General features: G+C 36.8%; 1 long non-coding RNA gene across 3 annotated transcripts in view; it reads left to right on the top strand.

The window, feature by feature from the left end:
- Positions 1-26593, top strand: part of LOC127170389 (uncharacterized) — an 82091-nt gene that overhangs the window by 36047 nt on the left and 19451 nt on the right. Inside the window, exons 3-4 of one of the 3 annotated variants that reach the window (XR_007828365.1) lie at positions 18454-18585; positions 18763-18941. The exons of 1 other annotated variant lie outside the window; for it this stretch is intronic. This is a non-coding gene — a long non-coding RNA (uncharacterized LOC127170389). Of the gene's footprint in view, positions 1-18453; positions 18729-18762; positions 18942-26593 lie in introns of those variants that run through there. One more of the 3 variants, XR_007828364.1, reaches the window with a different exon arrangement.

Here is a 26593-nt window from a genome sequence, read left to right as displayed (position 1 = left end):
TGTTCATGTCTTTCTTTCTTCATTCGCAAAATCACATTCAAGTAAGGGATCCGCACTCGCTCAATCTTTTCAATCACTATTAATCCATTTAAATCTTGCAACGGTGCATTCAACAATCAGACGTTTTGGCAAAAAGCCTCCTTCAGTGGATCATAGTGACATTTCCCCACAAGAAATTTTAAAAAAGTAAAGTACCAAGATCGCCCAGTAGAGAGTCACATGACAGATGTTCCTAATTATGGCCTTAATTGATCAATCAATTAAACAATTTCAGAACAAGCAACCAAAGATAATTCCAAAACACTCACCACACCGAAGCAACACAACAATACAGGCACAAACAGAAAACACACATTACAAACAATCCATGAAAATGAAAAAGAATCTCTATCAAAAAAGTGGAAGTGGGGAATGAGCCGACGCAGCCGTTCATTAGTCCGTATCGTATCGCCCCCGGTAACCAAACAAAAACAGTGTTAAACATCTTTTTCGTACCTAAAGAAAGCAAGAAAGATCAAAATCCTCATTTAAACCCAAGGGAGATGGACTTTTTAGTCTAAACATCCAATAATCTGTTACCACCTCTTCTGAAAATTGTTACTTTTTCGATACCTATACAACTTAAATCCTTAATGTTATGACTGCAATCATGAAAATGTCTTGCTATTGGTGAATTCACATCACGTCTCCTGATAGCAGATTTATGTTCACCAATACGAATTTTTAGCTGGTGACTCGTTTTCCCTATGTAAATAAATGGACATGGACATTTTAACATATAAATCACATTAGATGTAGAGCAGGTAATTAGTGATTAACTTCATACTTTAAACATGTTTGTGTATAGCTCTTTAAACCCATGCACAAGGTCTTCTGTATTCACAAAGAGAATGATCTGTGTTATAATTATGAACACATCTGAACAAATCTGTTACTTTACACACACTGGCATGTTCCCAACACCTCTGCACAGATCCAAGAGCCTCTAATTGGTCATACCTCCTCCTGTCTGGGATCAATAATGAATGTATCTGAGCTAATAATAAGCCTAATTTGGATGGAGTGCAGTATAGGTTCAGATGAAATGATGATATGTACACTAATGGCAAGGAGGTCCTTGAAGTATTTCAAAGACCAGCCTCTCTGAGCCAGAAGAAAGACATGAAAATCTCAATGGCAGCTGTACTAAAGACTCTGATATCTCTCTCTTTCCCCTCTCCAAATGAGTCTTAGCATTCATGTTTATATAACAGTGAAAGACACGCAGAAATTAGAACATATATTAGTCACGGATATACACGTATCATGAATTTGATCACTATATGTATACGCATATGGACAGCTCACCTAAATAAATGCTGTCATCATTTACTCACTCTGATTTCATTCCAAACCCATATGACTTTCGTACTTCCACAAAACAGCAAAGGAAGATTATGCACAAGGTCTGAGGTGCTCTCTTTCATAACAATGCAAGTGGATTTGAGTTTCAAGGCGAGAAAACGGCATCATAAAAGTCATCAATACGACTGCTGTGTCTTCATCAATATGATATTCAATGGAATTTATTCAATGGAAATCTAACTGGACAGCGGCAGTCACCATTCACTTAATGGAAAAGAGCAGCTTGATATCTCCTTTTGTGTTTTATAGAAGAAAGAAAGGATTTCATAAGACTTCATTTTGACTCCAACTATCCCTTTAACACACAGTAATGAATTTTTAAATCGCTTTCTCTCTGTAGAGCGTCAAAAGAAGGCTGTCAGCTTTGTGCTAACAAACCTGTTTAAATCTCACAGCGCAACGAATTATATATATATAAATTCTAATATTTTCCCGTTTACATCATATCCCAATGAAAGCATTATCTTAGTAGGGTGAAAGTGTGGTTTGGTCTTTCCCCTTTGTTGCCTAAAATAAAAACAGCATTTGGTAATGTGTAATTTGGCATGCGTCGGTACCGGTAAAAATGTATGGCAACAGACTTCAACGTGGTCTTATTCAAGAGCCTTAAAGTCTTACTAGATAAACTAGTGATCATTTCGCTTTAAATTCTTGTTGACATAAATTTCTTATTAACTGTTCCAAGCTTTGAAGTCTGGGCATTAAAGCATCCAAATGTTGCAGCTGCTCTGTTTTCATCCACTGCTCTTTAATGTTTTAAGAGAGCCAAAAGGGTACATGACTAACAACACCCTATGTGACTCTCACATGATATCATGTGGATGTTTTTGATAAGGTGAGTGAGGAAGGTTGACAGCTATGTCAAGAACAATTTTTCAGACCCAGAAGCAGCAATAGTGCCCTCTGCTGGTAAAACAGCCCTACTGAGAGCACAGCAAAGGCACAAGGACTGACAAAAATCATGTCAACACCCATTAGTAGTAGAGAGGTTAGTGTAATTTCAGTAGACTACAGGGAAAACAAATGTTGAGAATATCTTTTATTTATCTTAATCTTGTCTAGTTTGCATCTTAATTGTTCAGTAGTGTTTAATATACTGTAAGCCATAGTTGACTTGGGTGACTTCCAAAATAGACAAATTCAAACTCAACAGCCCAATTTTTGTTTTGTTTTAACAACAACAGTCTTTACAAGCTTGGCTGCATGAATGGCAAGACTACATCACAGGAGAAGTAGTGGGGTGAAAACCAAAACTAAATGATAGGAACCATTGAACACCAAGAAGAATCATGTCCAGACAACAGAACTACTACAGCAAAGGGACAGCAATCCTCAGTGGGATTGGTCACCCAAAAATGAAAATTCTGTTATCAGTTACCCTCATGTATATGGGTGGTATGGGTATATGGGCTTATATACCTATAAGACCTTTGTTCGTCTTTGGAACCCAAATTAAGATATTTTTAATGAAAGCTGAGAGCTTTCTGACCCTGCATACAGTAAGGGAAACAATTATTTGATCCCCTGCTGGCTTTGTACATTTACCCACTGACAAAGAAATGATCAGTCTATCATTTAAATGGTAGGTTAATTTTAACAGTGAGAGACAGAATAACAAGAAGAAAATTCTAAAAAATGCATTTCAAAAAAGTTATAAATCAATTTTTCCTTTTTAATGAGTGAAATAAGTATTTGGCTGCATCAATATTCATTGACCACTGGATATTTGTTAAGTTGTTAGGAACCTTATGTCAGGTTCAGCAACCTTTAGTTTAAACTGATTATCATTTGTTTTACTCGTGCTTCCCTATTAAATCCATTCACGCTGAAAGCTCTTTTGCCACTCAGTCTGGCTGAGGAGGCATGTCCCGGCGGGAAAGTGACGTCAATGCATACCCTCTATACTCTCTTAAACGGAGTGCTCCTAATCTCAGCTTGTTACCTGTATAAAAGACACCTGCCCACAGAAGCAATCAATCAATCAGATTCCAAACTCTCCACCATGGCCAAGACCAAAGAGCTGTCCAAGGATGTCAGGGACAAGACTGTAGATCTACTCAAGGCTGAAATGGGCTACAAGACCATTGGCATCAACTCAAATAATCTTCTTCCCTCACTGTAGACAGCAATGCTACTGGCACGTTCAAGACCCAGATAGGTAGCAAGGGCATTGTTAAAATATCTATGTGACATCAATGGTTCAGTTGTATTATGAAGCTACGATAATACTTATTGTGTGCAATGGAAAAAAAAAAAATAGCAATTTTTTTGGCCAGGCTTACTTATTTGAACTAGAATATACAGGCAATACAGGGGCAGTCATGGCCTAATGGTTAGAGAGACGGGCTTGTAACCCAAAGGTCGCTGGTTCAGCACTCTTTCCATCTTCAATACCATGACTGAAGTGCCCTTGAGCAAGGCACTGAACCCCTAATTGCTCCCCGGGCGCTGGAGCAATGGCTGCCCACTGCTCCGGGTGTGTGTTCACAGTGTGTTTGTGCGTGTGTGTTCACTTCTCATTGCTGTGTGTGTGCACTCGTGATGGGTTAAAAGCAGAGGACCAATTTCGAGTATGGGTCACCATACTTCACAATACGTTGTCACTTTCACTTTCAATAACTAAAAAGAGATCAACGTTTTACATCAGAACGTTGGCTCTTGCATCAGTAGCACCACATGCATGTGTTGTGTTACTATCTAGTGTTGCCAAATTGGATCAATGATTTCCAGTCCAAAATTTCAATCTCAAACCCACCCACTCCAACAACAACAACAACAACAACAAAAAACTGTAAAAACTTTAACTGTCAATATAATGTGATGGAATATTATCATGTCACTCAAAGTTAATAAGGACCTTTTTTAACTACTTAAAACAAAATATAAATAAATTTCACAGGTAAATGGATTAAATCAGTAACAAAAAACATGAGAGAATGACCAAATATGATTAATATGGTCTTTGCAAGCAGACACTGTCAAAACGGCAACAAAGAAATTAACCGACACCCTTGAAAAAACACATGCCTCCTTTTCAGTTTTAACAGTCAGAATAAGCCATTTTAAAGTACCCAAGTGATTGAAAAAGAAACATAATTAGCAGGTATTTCACACTCGTTCATGCATACACCATGACAGTCAGAACATTCATTAATACATAGGCTACTGTACGATAATCCGACAATAAAAAATTAACAACTATAATGCGCTTACCTTCGTGTAGCACTTTAACTTCAGACAGAACTAGAGGAAGTCTTTTGTGAAGTACATATTTTAGAACCTAATACTGAACTTTGCACAGTCGGAAATAATCAAGTCCAGCAGCTTTCAAGGATACCAATCTGGAATATTTAAAATATAAAAGAGAGGATTGTATAGACCAGGGGTGGCGAACGTCGGGAGAGCCGCAGCCCTGCAGAGTTTTGCTTTAACTCTAATCAGACACACCTGAACAAGCTAATCAAGGTCTGAAGGCTTACTAAGAAGCTATAGGCAGGTAAGTTTTATTAGGGATGGAGCTAAACTCTGCAGGGCTGCGGCTCTCCAGGACTGGAGTTCGCCACCCCTGGTATAGACACAGATATTTAGTTTTGATTTTGATTAATTTATTCAACTGTGGTCTGATTTTGAAGTTGCAGTGATATTAAAGCGTCATCTCTTTCCACAGGTGTGGGGATTCACGTTTTGAGAGTTGAGAGACTCTCCCACTCTTTACCATGTATTTATATAGGCATTGTGATCACTTAAACATTCAATTATTCAAATATCATAATTCAAATATCATAATTCAGTTATACATTCAAATTCAGTTTTGAATGTATAACTGAATGTATCATAATTCAGTTATACATTTAAAATCTGATCTTTTATCATGCTAAAAACCCATCACTCGTGAATCATCATATCTATCTGCTGATCCCTAGTGACTGGCTATAAGTGTGGCTGTCTACGTCAACATCAGCATCAGCAGCCTCTTCAGGCTGTGTGTTTAGTAATGACGTGAATACTGACTGGATGCAGTACATGCACACTTGGGCTTGTTTGTTAACCATTTAGCGTATACAGTTTAGATGTTTGAAAACTGCCAAACTGACCCCAAACCAGCCCAAGCCAATTTTTACCCGCACAATCAAATTCAAAACCGCCCAATCTGGCAACACTGGTACTCTTGGTACTAACACGGAAGAGAAGAAAGTCATTATTTTTGTTATTCTCATAGCTTCATAAAATAAAGGTTGAACCACTGCTGTCACATGGACTATTTTATCGATGTCCTTACCTTTCTGGGCCTTGAATGTGTCAGTTGCATTGCTGTCTATGCAGGGTTAGAAAGTTCTCAGATTTCATCAAAAATATCTTAATTTGTGATCCAAGGACGAACGAAGATCTTATGGGTTTGGAACGACATGAGGGTAATTAATGACGGAATTTTCATTTTTGGGTGAACTATCCCTTTAAGACTATGTTTCCACAAAAAAAACAACCACAGTTCACCCTAAAGACTTGCTGTTGCTAAAACTGTAATCACAGACACCAATGCTAAAATGCCATGTCATGATCATAAAACCTGGGCAGTTAAACTTCAACATCTGCCCACTTGAATATTATCAAACCAGCTGGGGCAATTTTAGAGAAGAGTCAGAAGCTGATTCCCTCCTCCAAAATTTCTAAAGAAACTGGCAGACAACATCCAACTGGAGACTATTCAAAAGTTGCAAGATTCTATTCTAAGACCTCAGCAAGCTGTATTGAAAGCAAATGGTGGTAAAACAACTAAATAGACCAATATTTTCTATTTCCCAGGTGTTCAGTTCACATTTTTTCCAACCACTGCAAATCTGTGAATAATTTCAATGCATTTTTATTTGCATAGTGCTTTAGTGCAAAATGCATAAAAGCAAAACAGTAGCAGACTATAGTTAAAATAATAATAATTAAAAAAAAAGCTGCACACTGTATGAGGCATATGTTTACTGAATAGCATGCTGGAACAGTGTGTGATCCAGTTGCATATACAAGGCCATAATTTGGCATAGAGGGTGACAACCGAACATGAGAGCAGGTGAAGTGCCTCCTGATGGATATAGGAGGATCTAGATTGTTGGAATGTTTGGCCTTCCCTTGAATTTCTGAGCAGATTCTGATCTGCGATTTACCAGAGAACAATAAAGCATCTGGTTGTCATAAAGTCCCTTTCTATGTGGCTGTTTCGCAGTCACTCATTGTGCCTGGTAATTCCAGCAAATTATCCATCCACCATCCACTCGGAGAGCGTACAATGTATTGTTCCCATGTAGCAATTCAAGAGCACTGAACTGTAGAAACTTACTTTTAAAGTAATCATTGCAAAACCAAGCTGTGAGAAAACCACAAATCTGGGTTGCTTGTGCCTTACTGAATGCACACTAAATGAATGTGCGAATGTGTGTGTGTGGGCGGGTGTGTGTACGGATAATTGTGTTTGTTGTGGTGGCTGTCCTGCTCATGGACTGACGCTACTGCAGGTGTGTGTGAGGAACAAGTGAGACTCAAGCAGAAGGGTGATGTGATCACACTCACTGTGCCCAGCAGGGGTGCGGAAGTCCGGCACTGGCAACATGCTAGTGACATGTGACGGACAGGAGGGGGTTTTCACTGCACATCCCGGTGCCAGGAACATGTGCCAGGCAGAGGACGGCAGGCAGCACTGCCTATGCCAACCTGTCTCTCCACGAACAAGGTGCAGGTCTGGAAGACAAAGTGACACAATCACAATTAGGGCTGGGTAAAAATATTGATTTCCCAATTTATTGTGATCTTCATTTGAACATTTCTCAAAATCTCAAGATCGATTTCTCACTCTATGTACACTACCAGCCAAAAGTTTTTGCACAGTGAGATTTTTAATTTTTTTTTTTGTTTGTTTTGTTTTTTAAGAAGTTGCTCCTGCTCACCAAGCTTGCATTTATTTGATCCAAAGTACAGCAAAAACAGTAAAAATCTGATATATTTTTACAATTTAAAATAATTTTCTATTTAAATATTTTTTTAAAATCTAATTTATTCCTGTGATTTCAAAGCTGAATTTTTAGCATCATTACTCCAGTCACATGATCCTTCAGAAATCATTCTAATATTATGATTTGCATGCTTATCTTTGAACAGCAAATCAGCATATTAGAATGATTTTTGAAAGATAGTGTGACGCTGAAGACTGGAGTAATGATGCTGAAAATTTAGTTTGATCACAGAAATAAATTACATTTTAAAATATATCCAAATATAAAGCAGTTTTTTTAAATAGTAAAAATATTACACAATATTACTGCTTTTGCTTGGTGAGCAGAAGAGACTTTTAAAAACAAAAAAAAAAATCTTACTGTCTGAAAACTTTTGACTGGTAGTGTAAATGCAGATGTTACTGCTTCTTGATGAACTTTACTCACTTGACTGCATAGTTTGGGGCACTGCTGTTAATTTACAAAATTAATATTCATAATATACCAAGTTAGGGTCCAATAATAAGTAATGGATTTTTGTGCAGGAGACCAGATGTCACTTTTAATTGATGTCAATGGAGAAGAGGTTTTTTTTTAGGCAAAACAACTATCATTTTATAAATGGACAGCCTTTCTGCTAATCTTCAATTTGTTTTGGATTAATATTTAAATTTTTTTTTACTATTTTATAAGAGATGTCAGGGACAGTTTTTGTCAAAGGTTTCAGTTTATGGCGCTGCTGTCATGGTGTACGCAAACAGTGATTGGCTGTCAAATCTGATAGAAATTCAATGAATTTTTACGAATTTTTGTTTTTTTTTGTTATTGCACACAAAACATGTTTTTGTAGTTTCATAACATTACGGCTGAACCACTGATGTCACATGGACAATATTAATGATGTCCTTACTACCTTTCTGGGCCTTGAATGTGTCAGTTCTGTTGCAGTCTATGCTGGGTCTGAAAGCTTTCGAATTTCAAAAATATCTTAATTTGTGTTCCGAAGATGAACAAAGGTTTGGAACGACATGAGGGTGAGTAATTAATGACAGAATTTTAATTTTTGGGTGAACTGTTCCTTTTAAGCATTTACCAAAACAAAACAAAGGCCAGGCAGCTTTTTTTAATATTTCATCTGGATGTTGAAAACAACCTTGAACATCTCGTGACAAATGGCTAAATATTTGACAAATAAAGAACACGATTCTTAATGCGGTCTTCTTTAGCTCACCTTGAAGAAGAGAGAATGCTCCATTCTTGTTTCTTTATGGAACCAACCAACATTTTTCCCAGCAACAGACATATTCCACAGTGTAGCTTATGAATCGCCAATTAAATATAAGAGCAGTATTGCTTTTGCAATTAGGTGTTGATAGGGTGACAGAAATGATAAGACAGGTGCGTTCTGCGCTTGTGTCTCTAAGAGCCATTTCTCAGGCCTGTTTTAAAGTGGAGTTTGTCTAGTAAAAAAGAAAGGGACATCAGAGAGTGCGGCCCTAAAGCACGTACCATGTTCTCATTACTGCTAACAGCCTTGAGCCTGCCTTCCCATTATGGAGAATTACGTACAATTGTATCAACTATTGGTCACGCAAGGCAGAGCAGGCCCGTTCTCTTTCCCTTGATCTCATGTGGGGAGTTTTTTTCTGCTTTCTGTTTATGGATTTGTCCTGAATCTCTAATGGCAGAGTCCTGCTAAATTATGCTGGTTTGGTACTGGTCTAGCTGATAGACTTCTAGTGTTGGTGACCCTGGTATCTTTCACTTTTCAAATAAGAAATTTTTATCTAGCCATCTTTTTAAAAACTCTCTCCTCAGCTTTAAACAAAAGTATCATCACCTTTTTTCATCCTCCACTTTACCCCATTCAGCATCTTGTCTTCCCACCCCGTCCCTCTCTCCGGCTGCAGGTTGGGAATATGAATTACCTGACTGGCAGTAGGCGTTCTGCTTGGCTGACAGCTGTCATGAACACACGGGATGGATGGAGAGAGACAGAGAGGGATGAGCCTGTCAGTTCCCCTCCCTCACTCGCTCCCCTTCCTTCTCTCGAGGCATTTCACTCCTTTAAGCAGTTGTATAATGAAGAGCTTCCTCCTGCGGTTCTTCCTGTTTAACACGGGGCAGTGGAGCAGGCATTGTAGGCCACCACCTCTCTCGCTCTTGAGCAGACTACTTACTGCGATACTGCACTTTAGGGTAATTCCCCCAAAATCACTGGGTCTCTGTGGTGCTGTCAACACATTACTCTGTTTAAGTCGGACATATCAACATTAACTCAACCAATCGTGTTGGTTTGGGGCAGGACTGTATGTTTGTGTGACAGATGGAAAAGTGTTTGGGAAACCGGTTTGAAATTATTTTTTGCAATTGTGTTTGGTTATACTGAAGGGGGTCCTTGTTTGGTTGATTAGTAGGGTCCCATTAGCACATTTTTGGATGGTTCTCAAAGGGATGGTTGGATGGTTTTCCAAAACTGACAATTGTGGTCATCATTACTCACATTCATGTAGTTCCAAGGCTGTATGACTTTCTTTATTCTGTGAAACATAAAATAAGATACTTAGACATCTTTTAAGCAGCAGTATAAAACATTGAATGGAAGCCCGTTTCTGCTACTGAATAAAAAATAAAAAAGGTAATATTGACTTTCTCTCACAATTCTTACATTTTCTTAGAATTGTGAGAGATAAACTCACAATTTTGAGTTATAAAGTTAAAATTGCAAGATACAAACTTACAGTTCTGACTTTTCTTCTCACAAATGTGAGCAATTCTGACTTTTTTCTCATAATGGTGAGATATAAACTTGCATTTTTTTTCAGAATTGCAACATTATTACTCACAACTGTGAGTTTGTCACACAATTCTGAGAAAGATGTCAGAATTACGAGTTTATATCACACAATTCTGAGAAAAAAAAAGTCATAATTCTGAATTTGTCTCGCAATTCTGAAGAGAAAGTCAGAATTCTGAGTTTATATCTCGCAAATTTGACTTTCTCACAATTGTGACTTTATTTCATGCAATTGTGAGAAACATGTCAGAATTATGAGTTTATATCACACAACTCTTAAAAAAAAAATGCACAATTTAAACTTGCAATTGCAAGAAAAAAGGTCAGAATTGTGAGATAAAAAAAATTGCAAATACTCTGTTTATTTTTTACTCAATGGCGGAAACGGGCTTCCATAACATTGAGACATTTTTCAATTTCAAATAAATGCTGTTCCTTTGAATTTTCTGTTGTTCATAGAATCCTGAAAAAAGTATCACAGGTTCCACAAAAATTAACACAAGTATCACAAGTGTTTTCAACATTGAAGAGTCAGAAAGTTTCTTGCACACCAAATCAGAATATTAGAATGATTTCTGAAGGATCATGTGACGATGCAAACTGGAGTAATGGCAGTTGGAAATTACATTTTAATATTGGCAGCCTTGGTAAGCATAGGAGATATTTTTGACTTACCGACCTAAAACATTTGAACGGTAGTATGTCTTTATACAATAAAATCCGAAGTAACAGCATATGATATAAAAATTCTCAGATTATTCCTACAAACTACAACTGAGAAAAATGCCAACGATTAGCTTTTCTCCATAGACCTCTTGGGGTCACATTTCATATATAAATGGCTAAAAAAGGCTAATGGGACAGGTTGATGCTTTGGTGCGACTGGTAGCTGAAATGGCCGTGGGAATTCTTTGCGAACATGCCCCGTGCGTATGGGCCATGAAAACTAATTAATCCAGATAGTCTGGTAAATGTCACAGGCAGACATATGGAGGAACAGAGGGATCCACGGAGCCCCGTCCTCCTCGTAAATTACCAAGGCCGCTGAGTAAGATGCTCCAGCACTGCCCCAAAGAGATAGGGCCCGTACATTTGATTTTCCCCCACTTAATCTAAGCTAACCATCTGTGAAAGAGGGGAGATGTGGCACTCCAGCCAAATGGGCTGACTTCATAATCAGGAGGTCCTTCCAATTATTGCTTAATGTACCACGGTATTATAGTGCGTGCCATTCTGTCCGGGCAGCTTTACATTTCAGTTTTCCCGGCATCCATATCACCGTTACAGTGAGCAAGCTCACGGTCATCCTCATTAGCCGGCTGGTTGGGTCCAAAACGATAAAACCAGCGTAAAGAGCTCTCTGGAAAGCTTCTGCTTCCCTCTGTGCAGCGAAATGGCTTCCTCTCGAAACCGGTGTAAATTGCATTCGCCGTTCTGGGTGACTTCATCGTGCGACTTACAGATTTGCCATTTGAAGCAAATGGCGCAGTCATAAAGTCAAGGCAAAATTTTGAAAGCTCACAAATCTGCAAATAGGATAGTTGTGGGCGATAACTGCGGGTTCATGTGAAGTGTCGGTATTCTTTCACCGAACAATTCCTTGAATTGTGCGCAAACCTACTGGTTGATCTCTTGTGTAACGCATTAATATTTATAGTAGGCCTGGGTTCGAGGGTTTCGCCGATTCTCAACTCATCTTATATGATCCCTCTCTTCAACTCTGTTGCTCTCTTCATCTCTCCTTTCTTGTGACTCCAGTGTCTTTTAAGGAGTGCAGTCATGCAAGGATCCATTAGGCAAAAACCAATTTCACACAGAGCCAATTTCATAAATATTGAAAGTGAGCCCACCCTCAGCCCTGCTTGAGTGGCTTTAGAGGGATATACAAAACCATCAACAACAGGCCCGGCTTTAGCACCCCTCTCCACTCACGCATTTTATTAAGCTTCACTCAACAGATTACAAAAGCTCACCTCACAACAGCAAGATGCCAAGCCTAACTGATTGGCTGCTACATCCGAATTTTTTCCCCACACAGAGAAAGTTTTTTGCTTACCATGAGGACATTAGTTTATTAGGTACAATGTGGAAGCCCAAAATAATCTGCAAATACTGTACCATGAAGCGTTAGTTGGCATCTTTGAGTCTACTGTAGTACCTTAAAATGTTACCTACATGTTGGTAGGGATAATGCACAGCTAGTTGCTGAAAAAGATTCTGATAAACATTTGCATTCAGCCTGCCATGTAGATAAGAGACCCAGCTCCTGCTGCAGAAAACATCCCTCAAACCATGACACTTCGTCCTCCATCTTTCACTGACGTCTTTACACACTTAGGCTTCGGTCTTTCCTCAGCTTGACATCAGACTTAAACTTGATCTCATCTCTAAAGTAAACTCGGACCAGTTCTCCTCTCTGCACAATATGCTTCTCAGCAAAGGTGAGCTTAGCCTTTTGATTCTTTATGCTTTCAGCACTGAACTGGCAAGCAATTCCAGCTGCAGTGCTGAACCGATTCCTCATTGAGAGTCTGCTTTATCCTGTCTTCTTGTGTATTTGTCTTACATGGGTGACCAGCCTTTTTGGGGAACTTAAATTCTCTTGCAAAAAAAAACAAAAAAAACCAAAAAAACACATTTGTGAGCAAACACAAAAACATTAAAATATAATTTTTCTCCAATAAAAATTTTCTCCATAATTTTTTTTTTGTTGCTGTTAAAATCCCCAAGTCAAGATACCACATATCATAAAATGAATGACAAACTCTTTAGGAAAATTGGTTGCATAATAAAGGCACATTAAAATCAATTACAATATGCAATGTTTCATTTTATATTATCAGTATGAATATTCAATATAGTGCCTAGCCTTATTACTGTAGCATATAAGCTGTAGTGATTAAATTAAAGGCCACAACGCCCATGAATAAAATAAAAAAATAAATAAATAAAAAAATGGCATCCATTACATACGGAATGTGAGTCTAGTGCACCTTGCATATGCTCTTTACTATCAGTTCTGAGAAAACATTCTTTCACATCGCAAGGAGAATTAATATTTTAAAATTATATCTCAAATAGAATTAATTATTCAGTGGGTGTTTGTTAAAAAGAGATGCAAAGGGAGGGAGCAGGTTCAGTGCTGTGAGAAAGGAACTCAGAAAGAGACTGAGATAACAGGAGAGAAAAACACGACGTAGCAAAGAGAATTGGATGTGGGCTGATGTTTAACTAAAAGTCACAGAGGAGAAGTAATCAGCCTGTAAGCATCTTGTTTCTCCCTCTCTAAAAGTGTCTAGCAAAATGAAAACATGGAAATGTAGGCATTACTGTATACTGTATGCACGCTGGAGTTTGTAGAAAACATTTCAGAACACAAGCAACATAACACATCAAATACATTCTTATGTAAAGGAGAAATGAGCAGAATAAGACAATCATTAGAAAAACTTTGCATAATGAACAGAATGGAAGTGAGAATTGAAATGATACACCTGTAGAGAATCCTTGAATAGATCAATCATGAAAATATTTGCAATATTAGACTATGTCTTTAGTTTTATCAAGTAGCAGTGTGTGAAAATTGTGTTGTCATATATGGAGTACTGCAGGGCTCAGTATTAGGACCATTACTTTTCACCCTGTACATGCTACTCTTGGGCACTATATAAATAAAGGTGACTTGACTTGACAACTTCTATGTATGTTGCAGCTATGAAAACTTCAGCACTGTTTAAAATCCCAAATATTTTAAATAGCCAACGCAGAGAGCTTCCTTAAGCCAACCACTATGGGTTTTCAGAATGAAAGATTCTTAATGTTATACATTTGGCCACCCCAGTCTTGAATATTTGATTACATCTTAGAGAAAGATATTGCAACTAAGAAAAAAAAAAATCCTCAATTTGAAGATAACCTTGAGAGAATTATTAGGATACAGAGCACATGAGCGCATGTCTGGAGGCAGGGGGATCCTGCAGCTGACTGGTACTGGGAAAAGGCTTTTGAGAATATTGTAGTTCAGATATTGATTATCCGCCCTGGTCTATTAGCTGACACAGTTCATCAAGTGCAACAGTTGTAGGAAAACAGCCTGCAGAGAGGAACAGGTGAGAAAAGGGAAAGACCCCTTCTGCTCTACATACCCATGGTATGAGCCACATGTTAGGAGAAACATTACAGCTCTTACTGGCAGTCTTTAGGGGTTCAAGCACATAGCGCTGAAACCCTATTGTAACTGTTAGAATGGCCAAGGATCTGCTATCATCGTGTAAAACTGCTCATGCAGACCAAACCATAAGTCTAGAGACTTGAAACTTGGCAGGATCACTCATAACTCCTAAACCGTCAGTCGTAGGCTCAAGTGTCTAATGCAGTTGGAATCCTTGGCTCACACCGGACAAAACGTATGCCTCAGATTCAGTCGTGAGCTTGCAAAATTTTGGGGTATTTTGGATTTGGCTACTTTTTTGACGAACTAGTCCTAGGTTTTCCACCCGATCGGAACCAGACCAGTGCAGAAAGATTCACTCTGGAGAGTGAATATCTATAATTAAATTTAAAAAGTTGAACTTTTGACTCACCGTCGCAAAGAGACTCCAAAACGTTTGAAAGGGGCTTTTTGTAAAATTTTAGTAAAATGCCTGTAACTCCTAAACAGAATGTACACATACGTAAGAGCTCAATCTGAGGTCACAGGAAAAATAAATAAAGAAATCATGGAGTGTGACCACTTTGTGGTGCTATAAGAGGGAAAACCCTTAAAAATGGCTATAAATACACAACCATTTGTTCTATCAACATGAAAATTGCTATGCACAGTCGTGGTCCAAAGTGCCACAAGGAAGTTTGAGCACCTATTAGACAAGGTTAACAGAGGCCGATCAGAACAAAAATGGCAGGAAATCTGTAGCTAAGTGGAAAAAGAATTTCCCTTCCCTCTGTGCTCTGTTGGATGCAAATCTGGCCAGATCACAATGTGTGTGATGCAGAAGAGAAACAGCTTGATGGTGGTGGCCAATTTTGTTCCAAGTATGGCAGTGGCTCCTGTATAAACCAAAAATAATGTTACTTTTATAAAATTTGTTCTCATTTTGCATTGTTCTGTTGTATCTATCTATCCGTGTGTGCGCACGTGTCCGTGTTTTTGTGACATATCAGGACACAAATCTGTATTATGACATGGGTATGACATGGGTATTATAAGGAGAGGGCTTTGAGGACATTCTTCTTTTCAAAAGGCTTATAAATCACACAGAATGATTTTCTTTTTTTTGAGAAAGTAAATATGTGCAGTTTCCTGTGAGCGCTAGGTTTAGGTGTAGGATTGGTGTGTGTGTGTATATATATATATATACAGTACTGTGCAAAAGTCTTAGGTCACTAGTATTTTCATCAGCTAAAAAATGGTTTAAAGTCAGTTAAATTCGGTCTTTTGCTGTTGTGTGTCAGTAGGAAATATCAGGTTACATTTCCAAACATTCATTTTGCCATTAATTGTAATAATCCAGTGAGATTTTTGTTTGCACAAGGAGTCTGACAATAGCGAGTGCTCCACACAGAGATCTGATCTCATCATCATCCAGTCTGTCTCTGGAATGACATGAAGAAACAGAACAAACTCAGACAGACTAAATCCAGAAGAACTGTGACAAAGTCTCCAGGATGCTTCAAGAAACCTACCTGCGAAGCTGCAGCACTGTTAAAAGTTTTAGGCACTTGTGTAAAAATGCTGTAAAATGAGGATGCTGTCATAAACAGATTTTCTTTATCAATTACCTTCTATTAACTAAATGAAATCAACATTTGGTGCGACCATTCTTTGCGTTTACAGCAGCTTTTGCCCTAAGTGCACATGCGCAAAATTTTTCAGGTAGCTTTGTAGGTAGGTCTCTTGAAGCATCTTGGAGACGTTGCCACAGTTCTTCTGGATTTACTCTCAGTTTGTTCTGTGTCTTCATGTCATTCCAGGAAGACTGGATGATGATGAGATTAGATCAGTGTGGAGCACTGGCTGTTGTCAGACTCCTTGTGCAAACAAAAATCTCACTAGATTATTACAATTAATGGCAAACAGAATGTTTAGAAATGTAAACCGATATTTTTTTACTGACATACTACAGCAAAAGATAGAAATAACTAACTTTAAACCATTTTTTAGCTGGTGAAAATACTAGTGGCCTAAAACTTTTGCACAGTACTGTATATACATATATACACCTCATTTATCCTTTTCTTTGTATGGGTAACGTTTATGAAGCTTTTGTTGTATTTCTTTTTTTTTTTTTTTTTGTCCTTTTGAAGATAGCTGTGGTCACTATGAAAAATACTTGTATAAAAAAAAAATATTTTTATTATACAGACAATAATGATGTATACATGAGGATGACTAAATGATTAAAAAAGTAATTTTAAAAACTATGCCCTTAATAAAATCATTGTATTATTGAGTTTAACCACCACAAACAATGTAGCATGATTTAGGTGTTTTTAATCCAAACAGGAAGTCCATTTTCAGGGCCCTGTGCATTTTTTAATTTTACTTTAAGCACAAGTTTGAGTTTAACGGCAGTACTGAGTGTCTTACTGTCGTTGGAATACAAATCACTTCTTTTAGTTGTGTCTAATTATTTATATTTTCATAAAACAAGGGAAGTAATACTACAGGCAGTGTTGTTATATGAAATGCAGAGTGGCTCATTTAGGTTTTTTAAGTCGTCACAGAAAATATGACAGGGAAATTGTCGAGCTACGTTTCTGGTTTTCTGAGACAAGGTATGACTAATTAGGGTTTTAAATTCTTCATAAGAGACAGTAATTTTGAACAGTAATTTCAGATAAGAGCACGGAGAAAATAAGAAGTGAATTAAAAAGCGGACAAGTATGAAACCAAGCTGTGAGCAGCATCAATTTACAATAACAGACATAAAATGGCTTGTCTTTGTGTGCAACACATTGGCTCCTGCAGTGATTTAAGCATGCTCGTATACAGCTGTTTCTTGCTTGTTTGTCTACATCAGCACCTATTGTGGGTAATAATGCACAGGATAAAATGTGTTGACGTTCACTTCCTAGACTGATTGCTCATATTGAAGGCACATTAGAAACAGCCTGTTATTCATCCGACAAATGTGGTTCTTTGAATGGGAATAAAACAAATTGATCATCATATTGCATTTCTACAGTATACCAGGTGAGAATATACTTTATGCGCATTAGATCAGTGGTTCCTAAACTCATCAATTAAGATCCGTTTATATGGTTAGATGCATTTTATTACCATTGTGTAGAAGAATGTACAGTGTTGTAGAGCTAATACCACATACTATGAAATTAGAAAATCTAACTGAACCCAGCAAATGAAATAAAAATCTTTAACAATTACAAAAAGGATATCTTACCATGTGTTTTACAGGAACTGGTAGATGTTGTCCTATTAAAACGGCAGGAAATCTGCAGCAGAGTAGAAAAGGAATTTCCCTTCCCTCTGTGCTCTGTTGGATGCAAATCTGGCCAGATCACAATGTATGTGATGCAGAAGAGAAACTGCTTGATGCCTGGTGGCCAATTTTGTTCCAAGTATGGCAGTGGCTCCTATATAAACCAAAAATAATGTTACTTTTACAAAATTTGCTCTCATTTTGCATTGTTCCGTTATTGACCACCTGTTAGACCAGATTTTGGAATTTTGGAAACACCTACTTATGCTTTATTATAAGTTTTTTCCACGATTTAGATTATGGTAAAGTCTGAAACAAGACAAATGGAAGCAATACAATACAGTAAAACACAATACTGTTATATATAATATAATATAAAGCAATTATGCACTGTTCTAAAGCAGAACGATACATTTAAACATCAAAAGGTAGAAAAAGGGGAAAAAAAAAAAGTCTCCATTGTTTCCCTATTATTAGAAATTGAGCCCAAGCGTACTAATAGCCTGGAGTTCTTTCAATGCAATGACAACCATCATGGTAATGTCATGAGTTGAACATGAAAGACGTATTCTGTAATTTCCCTAAAGAAAAAAAATTGATATCTCCCTTTCCTGACATCTCTTCTAAGTGAGATCTAGGAACATAATGGCCAAATAAATCAGATGGCACTTAAAAACACCTATCATTTATCTATTAAACTCTCTTGAAGATACCAGCACGTACCTTACAGGACGGTACGCGCCATGCCTCATCCCTGCCCCATGGATAATTCATTAGCACAGCATGAGAAACCAATGTCAATTAGCGGGCCGTTTTTTCTTTCTTCTTCACACAGCAGGCCTCCTTCAGCTCAGGCAGGTGCCGTGCATTATTCAGTATGGCTGAGTCTGCATGCTCGATCAGCGTGGGGACAGAGACAACTGCAGCTGCCCGGCCTCCTCCGAGATCCTTTGAGAGATGGCTGAAGGTTAGATCACCATCGCCACGACACTTTCCTTAATGAGCTTCAGCTCAATTTGTTCCCACCTGCGGTGAGGCAGCAAGAGTAGCATCACGAGCTTCACTCATCTGTGCTAACGGAGGGTTAAAAATGGCAAAAAAAAAAAGATGCAATTACAGTCATCTGGGTTTCTTTTTTCCGCAGACCTTCTCAAGCAGTGATAAACCACTGAATTCAGGCTATTCAACTTCAGAAAGTTCAGGGACCACAAAGCAAGGACCAAGTTCCTGTAGTAATTATTTTATAATATTAAGGGGGAGTTTGACCAAAAGCTGATATCGCACTGATTTAAACAGTATGCTTATGCTTTTATAAATATTGTATTTTAGTAATGCCTATTTTCCAAATTAAAGGTATTTCATATCAAATGATTCTTAATTAAAATACAATTTTTTAAGAATTCTCTTATGCTCATTAGGGCTACATTTTCTTGTTTAAAAAAACAGTAATATTGTGAAATATTATTATAATTTCAAATAGCTGTTTCCTATTTTAATATATGTTAAAATATAATTAATTCCTGTGATGCTAAGCTGAATTTTCATCAGACATTACTCCAGTCTTCAGTGTCACATGATCCTTCAAAAATCATTCTAATATGCTGATTTTATTACTTATTATTATATAATTTTATTATTATAAATCATTTTTCTAACAATATAAGTGCTTTGCTATCACATTTTTATCAATTTAACACATCGTTGATGAACACATCTTTCAAAAAAATTAAGAATAATAACTTACTGACCCCAAACTTTTAAATGTTATGAAAGATTCCTAACTTAAATAAATGCTGTTCTTTTTAACTTTTTATTTATTAAAGACTCCTGAAAAAAGTATCGTAGGTTCCAGCAAAATATTAAGCAGCGTGACTGTTTTTAACATTGATAAATTAGCATATTAAATGATTTCTGAAGGGTCATGTGACACTGAAGACTAGAGTAATGATGCTGAAAATTCAGCTTTGCATCGCAGGAATAAATTCTATTTTAAAATATATATTAAATATATTAAAATAGAAAACCACTATTTCAAATTGTAATAATATTTTGCAATATTACTGTTTTTTTCTGTATTTTTAATCAAATAAACGCAGCCTTTATAAGCAGAAAAGACTTCATTAAAAGTCATACTGATCTCAAAATTTTGAACGGCAGTGTATATATGTGTATGATATATAATAGCTTGTCAAGACATTTAAAAAAAAAAATGAAACTGAATGAATTTATGAATGTGAAGTGACATGACTTCACAGCTTAAATGGAAATGTTAGTTACATGGCCCATGTATGAGCCAAATTACCTAAACTGCAGCATGCAAAGAATGTCAAATATAGATGAAATATGTATTCTTTGCCTCTGGCGTATACAGATGAATGGCAGCGCAATCTCCATCCTGAGGCAAAGTCTACATCTCCATGTGCGATTGGACCACATTTAATAACATACGCACACACACATAGGCCTACATATATAGAGCAAGTCTCTTATTAATCTCTGGCTTCTCAGAGCAATATCTTGGGGCTGTACTGATAGCCATACTAACACATTTACATGATGTCTTTCATTCCCTCTGAACCCTAAGAGCTTTATAGGTAGGGGGAAAAGCACTCTGTATCTCATTAAAGAGCTTTTAGGTTACATGTACCATGGTACAGTGGGATCAACATCAATCTAATATCATTCTAATCAACGCTACACTGCTTTTTATAATATAATACACCGCCGACCCTCAGAGAGGCAACTGTGATTCCGTTCCCTTAAAAGTACACCGCTCTCCTGTTGGCCTTGTTTAAGTTTCTTATACAGTAATCTCAACCCTATCAAATTTCAACATTTAATTTTCCCAGCTAAATTCAATCAAACGTTCAGCCTTGTGTGACTAGCTAATCATGACCCCTGGAAGCTCAGCATACAGCGCTCTAATCTCAGAGGTCCTCACCGAGAGGCAGCACTAAAACTCATTCATGTATAATTAAAAGTTCTCACCGCAAACGGAATATCGAGGCACGTCGGAATCCTCCGAGAGGTTTCGCGTGGCGGGGAAAATATCACGCACGCCGTAATGTGTCTCGGTAATTATGCTCGGCAGCTTTTCTCGCCTCTGTTCTCCCTCTATCGCTTTTCATTTTTGAGTGGTAATAATATGAAGAGGGTTAAGGATCCATTTTGACACTGTTGTCAGCAACGATGTACCAAGTGCCCCTTAGGGTCCACAAGTCATTACTCTGTACGCCCATTCTGCGACAGTTTAGCTGCTAAACAACAGCCGGAGGCGATATAACATTTACGCGGGCAAACACAAGTCTTATTTGTCACATACGGCCTGTTTGGTTTTCCTTATTCACCAGAAAAATAACTACACAGTATTTAGGGTAGTTTTACACTATAGCACTTTTTTTTAACTAATAAAAGTAATAGCTTCGCCCTGAGTCTGGCAACGTGAGAGATGCTTATTAGCATATTATCCTCTTGTGGGCTCTTTTTATAGACAAATTCTGGCTAATGCCGCGAGTTTTCTCTAGGATGTGTTGAAATTGGATAGGACTATTAGGTGAAGGCTGAGATAGTTTGAGTTCAGCTTGTTTTCGAGCCTGTAGACTATTCCTCACAGGGTCTAACGACAAGACGCGTTGTCCCGTCCTTTAGACTTAATGGATGTAGACAGGTCTGTGAAAAAGGATGCTATCTGTGCAGTCCTGCCATCTGTAAAGAACTTAATCAGAGCCCCTGACTAAAACAAATTAACCTCCATTTGCTTAAAGAACACAGCAAGACCCCGTCAAACTCTTTGCGCGGTAAACACAGCGCTTTGCACTTTAGGCAAATTTGGATCATTTGATTCTTTGGAGAATTAACTTCAGTTGCTGTGTGGCGGCTCTGTTCTCTAACCCAGAGCACATAGGAAATTAGCCTGAGGCAGATCTTCAGCAAGTCTAAACCTGCACTAATGACTGAACAGGAAATGCACTGCCTGTTCCCTCACTGGCCTACATGTTTTGAGCATTCATCACACAAGTCAATCATACAGAAACCATCAAACCCTAGTTTTATACATGAAAGGAAGATAACACTTTACAATAAGCTTAATCATTAACTCACCTTCATGTTGTTCCAAACCTGTATGAATTTCTGTCTTCTATGGCACTAAAAAGATATACTGTTATACACCACTGTTCATTGTTGCTTTATATTTGATCATAATGCTTTGTTCAAACTAATTTTAATTTATATAACTTGAGTGAAAATGTAAAAAATGCTGTAAATGTACTGTCTATTGTTATATAGGGCACATGTCCTCTTTTTGGACCTACGGTCGCCATTCATTGTCTGCGTTTTTGTATTAAAGCCTTGCACGGGACTGTTTTCTTAAACCCGCTCCCGCAGTCATTCTAATATTCTAGTATTAAAATCTAGTTTAAATCGCTTTAGATGCAGCTGGTGTTTGGATGTAGGGTTGCCAAATCCACATTTTTTCCACAGAACTGGGCTGATTTTAAACTGTTGCGGCGTCTTGATTTTCTCCCGTGGGTTAAAGGTTTGAAATATTGCATAAATTACATCTGACTGAAATGCTTGTGTTAAAACATTTTGCGTTCTACCTATGATAAAAGTCTGGTTGATAAGTTTTGTGAAGGATGGCCACTGTGATAGCTAGGGGAGAGCGGGGACGAAAGTACCATTTTTCAGAAAAACATAATTTAAAAAGATAAAGTTGTAGACAGAGATATATTTTTGCTGTGGCCTATAACTCAGAAGTGTGGTCTTTTAATACCAGGTGGTATTTTGTAAAAATGAAGAAAGACTTCAGTATAATTTCAGTTTGAACATAGGTTGCACAGTTACTTTTGACCCCGTTGATTGGCACTACGGGGGTACACACAGGTGCAAAAGTAACACAACAATAAAAGCTAGATTTTTTTTTTTGTGTTACTCTTGATTTATTAAATATACATGATGATGACCTTGTTAATATGTAACTGCAAACATACTCTGTCCTTATTCTTTGCAAAAAATGATTACATTTTCCTTTTAAATTTGTTTAATCAAATGTTTCAAAACTTGAATTGTTTAAATTATTTATTTATGCAACTTTTTATTAAAAAAAAATAACAATGAACAATATGAAAATTAAATTAGCACAATATAAATTCTCAACATAATTTAACAGTAGGCCTATTTATATTTCCATCTAGTTGTTTGTATATATGCATAAATTCAAAATGTGCATAAAAACATCTGGAAACACTGCAAATTCATAGGTGGAGGTGGAAAAGCTAAAGTATGGCTACAACCTAAATATGACTAAGGTAAATGCGATGTAGCAACAGCCCTGAGACTGATATTGACTGATAGGCTTATATCCAGAAACGCCCAAAGTGGCTGAATCAGACCTTTGTCTGTCTTTCTGATCCTCACTCTTGGCACATTCTTTTGGTATAATACAACACAAACATTTATAATAAATGTTTTAATAAACGATGCAAGACACAAAGTGCAATTAGCATGCTTCGGGACAAAAACACTTTTTGTCACTGTAGGGGGACAAAAATAACAAGTATTACTTTCATCCCGACAGGAACTCTTGACATTTAAATCCGATTTACTTCTATACTGAAAAACTCTAAAAAGCCAAACTGCAGGATGTATTACAGCACTAAATAACATGTAAATTAATCATTACTGTGACACATGAAATGAGAAACAACACAATTAATTTGAAAAAAAATTACCGGTTCCATAATTTACTTACTATATTTGAAAACTGCTTTCCAGACCTAACCGCGGGAAACAATGATGAAATCACGTGATATTTCTCAGCTCCATCAAGGGTTGCATGCTGAATGTGCTGTCATAGCGTGGAAAGCAAATATAGTCCGGGCTCTGAGAATATAGCGTTACTTTCGTCCCCGCTCTACCCTAGTTTGTGTTTACAATTAATCTGCATAAAGGTGACTGTAAAATATGTAGTTCAGGTATGGAAATGACATATTTTGAGTTTTGATATAGAATATGTAACAGTAACATTAACAGTAACATTATGAAATATTTTTGCAATTTAAAATAAAAATAAAAATTTCTCTTAATATACTTTAAAATACAATTTCTGTGACACAAAGCTGATTTTTCCAGTCTTCAGTGTCACATGATCCTTCACAATTTTTTTGATTTATCAATGTTGTAAACAGAATGGTTTCTGAAGGATCATGAGACACTGAAGACTGGATTAATGATGCTAAAAATTCAAATTTGCATCACAGGAATAAATTTTATTTTACAGTATATTAAATTAAAAATTGCTATTTTAAATTGCAATAATATTTTACAACATGTTGTTTCTAGGGTTTTTTCTTTCTATTTATTTATTTATTTCCCCACTAATTTATGTGTTATCAGACATAAGTGGCAGTAATGGCAATGCGATAAAGGTAAATATAATAACCACATTAAAGTCTGAATTAATATAGTTAATTACTATTGGTAATAAACCTATATCACAATGTTTAAGAGTGCTAAACAACTTGCACATAAACTTAATTGGTTTATCTGGTGTACAGCTGCTTAAAAATCAACTTAACCACTTAGATTTCAGAAAAGGGTTAAAAAAAAAAAAAAAGTCATTCAACAGTCATAACCCTACACATACCTACCTTTTAGGCTTTCATTTGAATAAAATGCTTTATTTAATTAACCTTGCTATGCTCAACTTCATTCCACACATTACAATTCTGCAGATTTTCCCCTCAAAATCAAAACAGAAAATGGAATTTAAAAAAAGAGCGAGTTTCCGTCTGGGCCTGATAATAAGCAAACACAAATAACACCTGTTGCCGCTGCTGCGTGTTTAGGCTGCACAGAACCTGCATTAGGCTGTTTGTTTCATCAATATATTCTACAACACAGTAAAATAACACCAGGTTTTTATCCATTTGTCTTCCATTTGAGCAGATGTACAGCACGGAGCTGTTTTGATCCGACAGCTGCAAAATAGCAAGAGGGTCAAAATGGGCACATTCAGCATAATGCCTTAACATGCCCCGCTGTAAATGAATGGCCATTAGCCAATACGAAATGGCTTAAATATGAACTCCATCACTGCCACATGGGTGCCCCCTCATCTGGCTGGCATAAGGTGCCATCTGCCTGCTGGTGTTTCAAAAGCCTGTGTGCCAGTTCAGTGATTCCCATTGATCTAATGAACCTAAAGATTCAATCTGTAACTGCTTAAACAGAGATCCTCGAACCATAAGAACTTGCATTTAAGAAATAGTTCACCCAAAAAATTGTCTTTATTCACTACCATGATGTGAAACACAAAAAGTGAAATATTTCAATCTTTCAGAAGCAAACCGTCCCTTTAAGTGGTCAAAAATATATAGATTTCTCTGGTTTCTGTTTGTCTACAAGTACTATAAAATGACTTCTCACACTCTACTGCTGTTTTTCCCCAATTTCGGTTTAGTTTATCCCTTTCTGCAATCTCTTCGTTATGAGCTGTGACATGTAGCATACTTAGCTCCCACACAAACACAGATGTGTTAGGATTTAATTATGGCATCAATATCTAGACCGCTAGATAATGCGCAACACTCTAGTGAGCTGTTTGGTCATAATATTAGCTTTTTCCAATTAGCACAGAGTTTAAGTGATGTTTAAGTGATAAACATAATGTGTGTGCAGAGTAATGCTAATAGGTGTGCTTGATATTTCTATTACTGGCAGGCTAATAAAGCCGAATGAGGAATCTCCTAAGAAGCTTGAAATGTTTCACTCATGAATGACAGTTTGAGGTTAGAGTAAATGGATAAATAACATTGCACCAATTAGGAAGCTGCTATAAATGTTCTACTTTTAAATCCATGAATTTATCTGAACTCAATATCTCCCGTTTGTGATTTTCCAGTAAGATGAAACATTTCAAATTAAAGCACGAAATAAAAGGCTATGAAATGGTGCATAAATATTTTGAGTCTTTTATTAGATACTCCATCTCACTAAACATGTTAATTATAAATGACCTGTTCTTGAAGATCTGCTCTAGCGTAAAATAACTTTCTGTGATGTTCGTTAATATTTATTGAGGAAAGTCTAGACATATCCTCCGATCTCACTCTGGTAAGAGGAACAAACATAGACGCATTTGTAGAAATCCTTATCTTTTTGTCTAATCGTCTGCTACTGTGTGCTGAGAACAGCAGTTTCTCGCTTTTTGGTACACTGAACAGACAGTGCTGAGTGTTAAAAACAGCCAGAAAGCTTCAACACTCTCACATTGGCATGCCACATTCAGCCTAATACATTTTGGATACAAGTAGGGTTCAAATGACAGCTCGCCTGTCTTGGTCTCTTACTTTTTCACCTAAAAGAAATGTGGACATTGAATATTCACAGATTAAGAGAAGTGGACAAACATTTAGAAATACCTGTATTTGTGACAACGACTGTAGCAGGGCTCAACAATAACGACAGACCGGTATGGTTTACAAGTTGATATGAATTTATAGCTGTCATGGAATTACTTTTTTGTAAAGAAATTCATGTAAAATAAACGTTCAAATGAATTAAAAAATATAAATATTAATACAACTTCAATTCAATACAATAAATATTATATAAATATTAGGGCTGGGTTTTGACACAAATGCCATGATTCGATTTGACTCTGATTCACAAGCTTACGATTTAATTTGATTTCCAATTCGATATCAGTTATTTTGGATATATGCAAGGTACAGTACATGGCTAATTTTCTCAAGGAAAAAAAAAAAAAAAAAAAAAAAAAATCTTTAAATGAACTAAAAAAAAAACTTTAAAAAAACTAATGCTGAAAAATATACATGAGAGTCTGTTGGTACTACATTACTATAATACTGAAGGTTAAAATTAACTGACACTTAAATTACACTCAATGAAATTTTTATAAAGTTACTATTACATAATTATATTTCTACTACAAATTCATTGGTTTTTGAAAT

This window comes from Labeo rohita, chromosome 9 (assembly GCF_022985175.1).
Source record: "Labeo rohita strain BAU-BD-2019 chromosome 9, IGBB_LRoh.1.0, whole genome shotgun sequence".
In the NCBI taxonomy this organism is placed as follows: domain Eukaryota; kingdom Metazoa; phylum Chordata; class Actinopteri; order Cypriniformes; family Cyprinidae; genus Labeo; species Labeo rohita.
The sequence above is the reverse complement of the archived record's forward strand: the minus strand, read 5'-3'. Positions and strand labels throughout refer to the sequence as shown.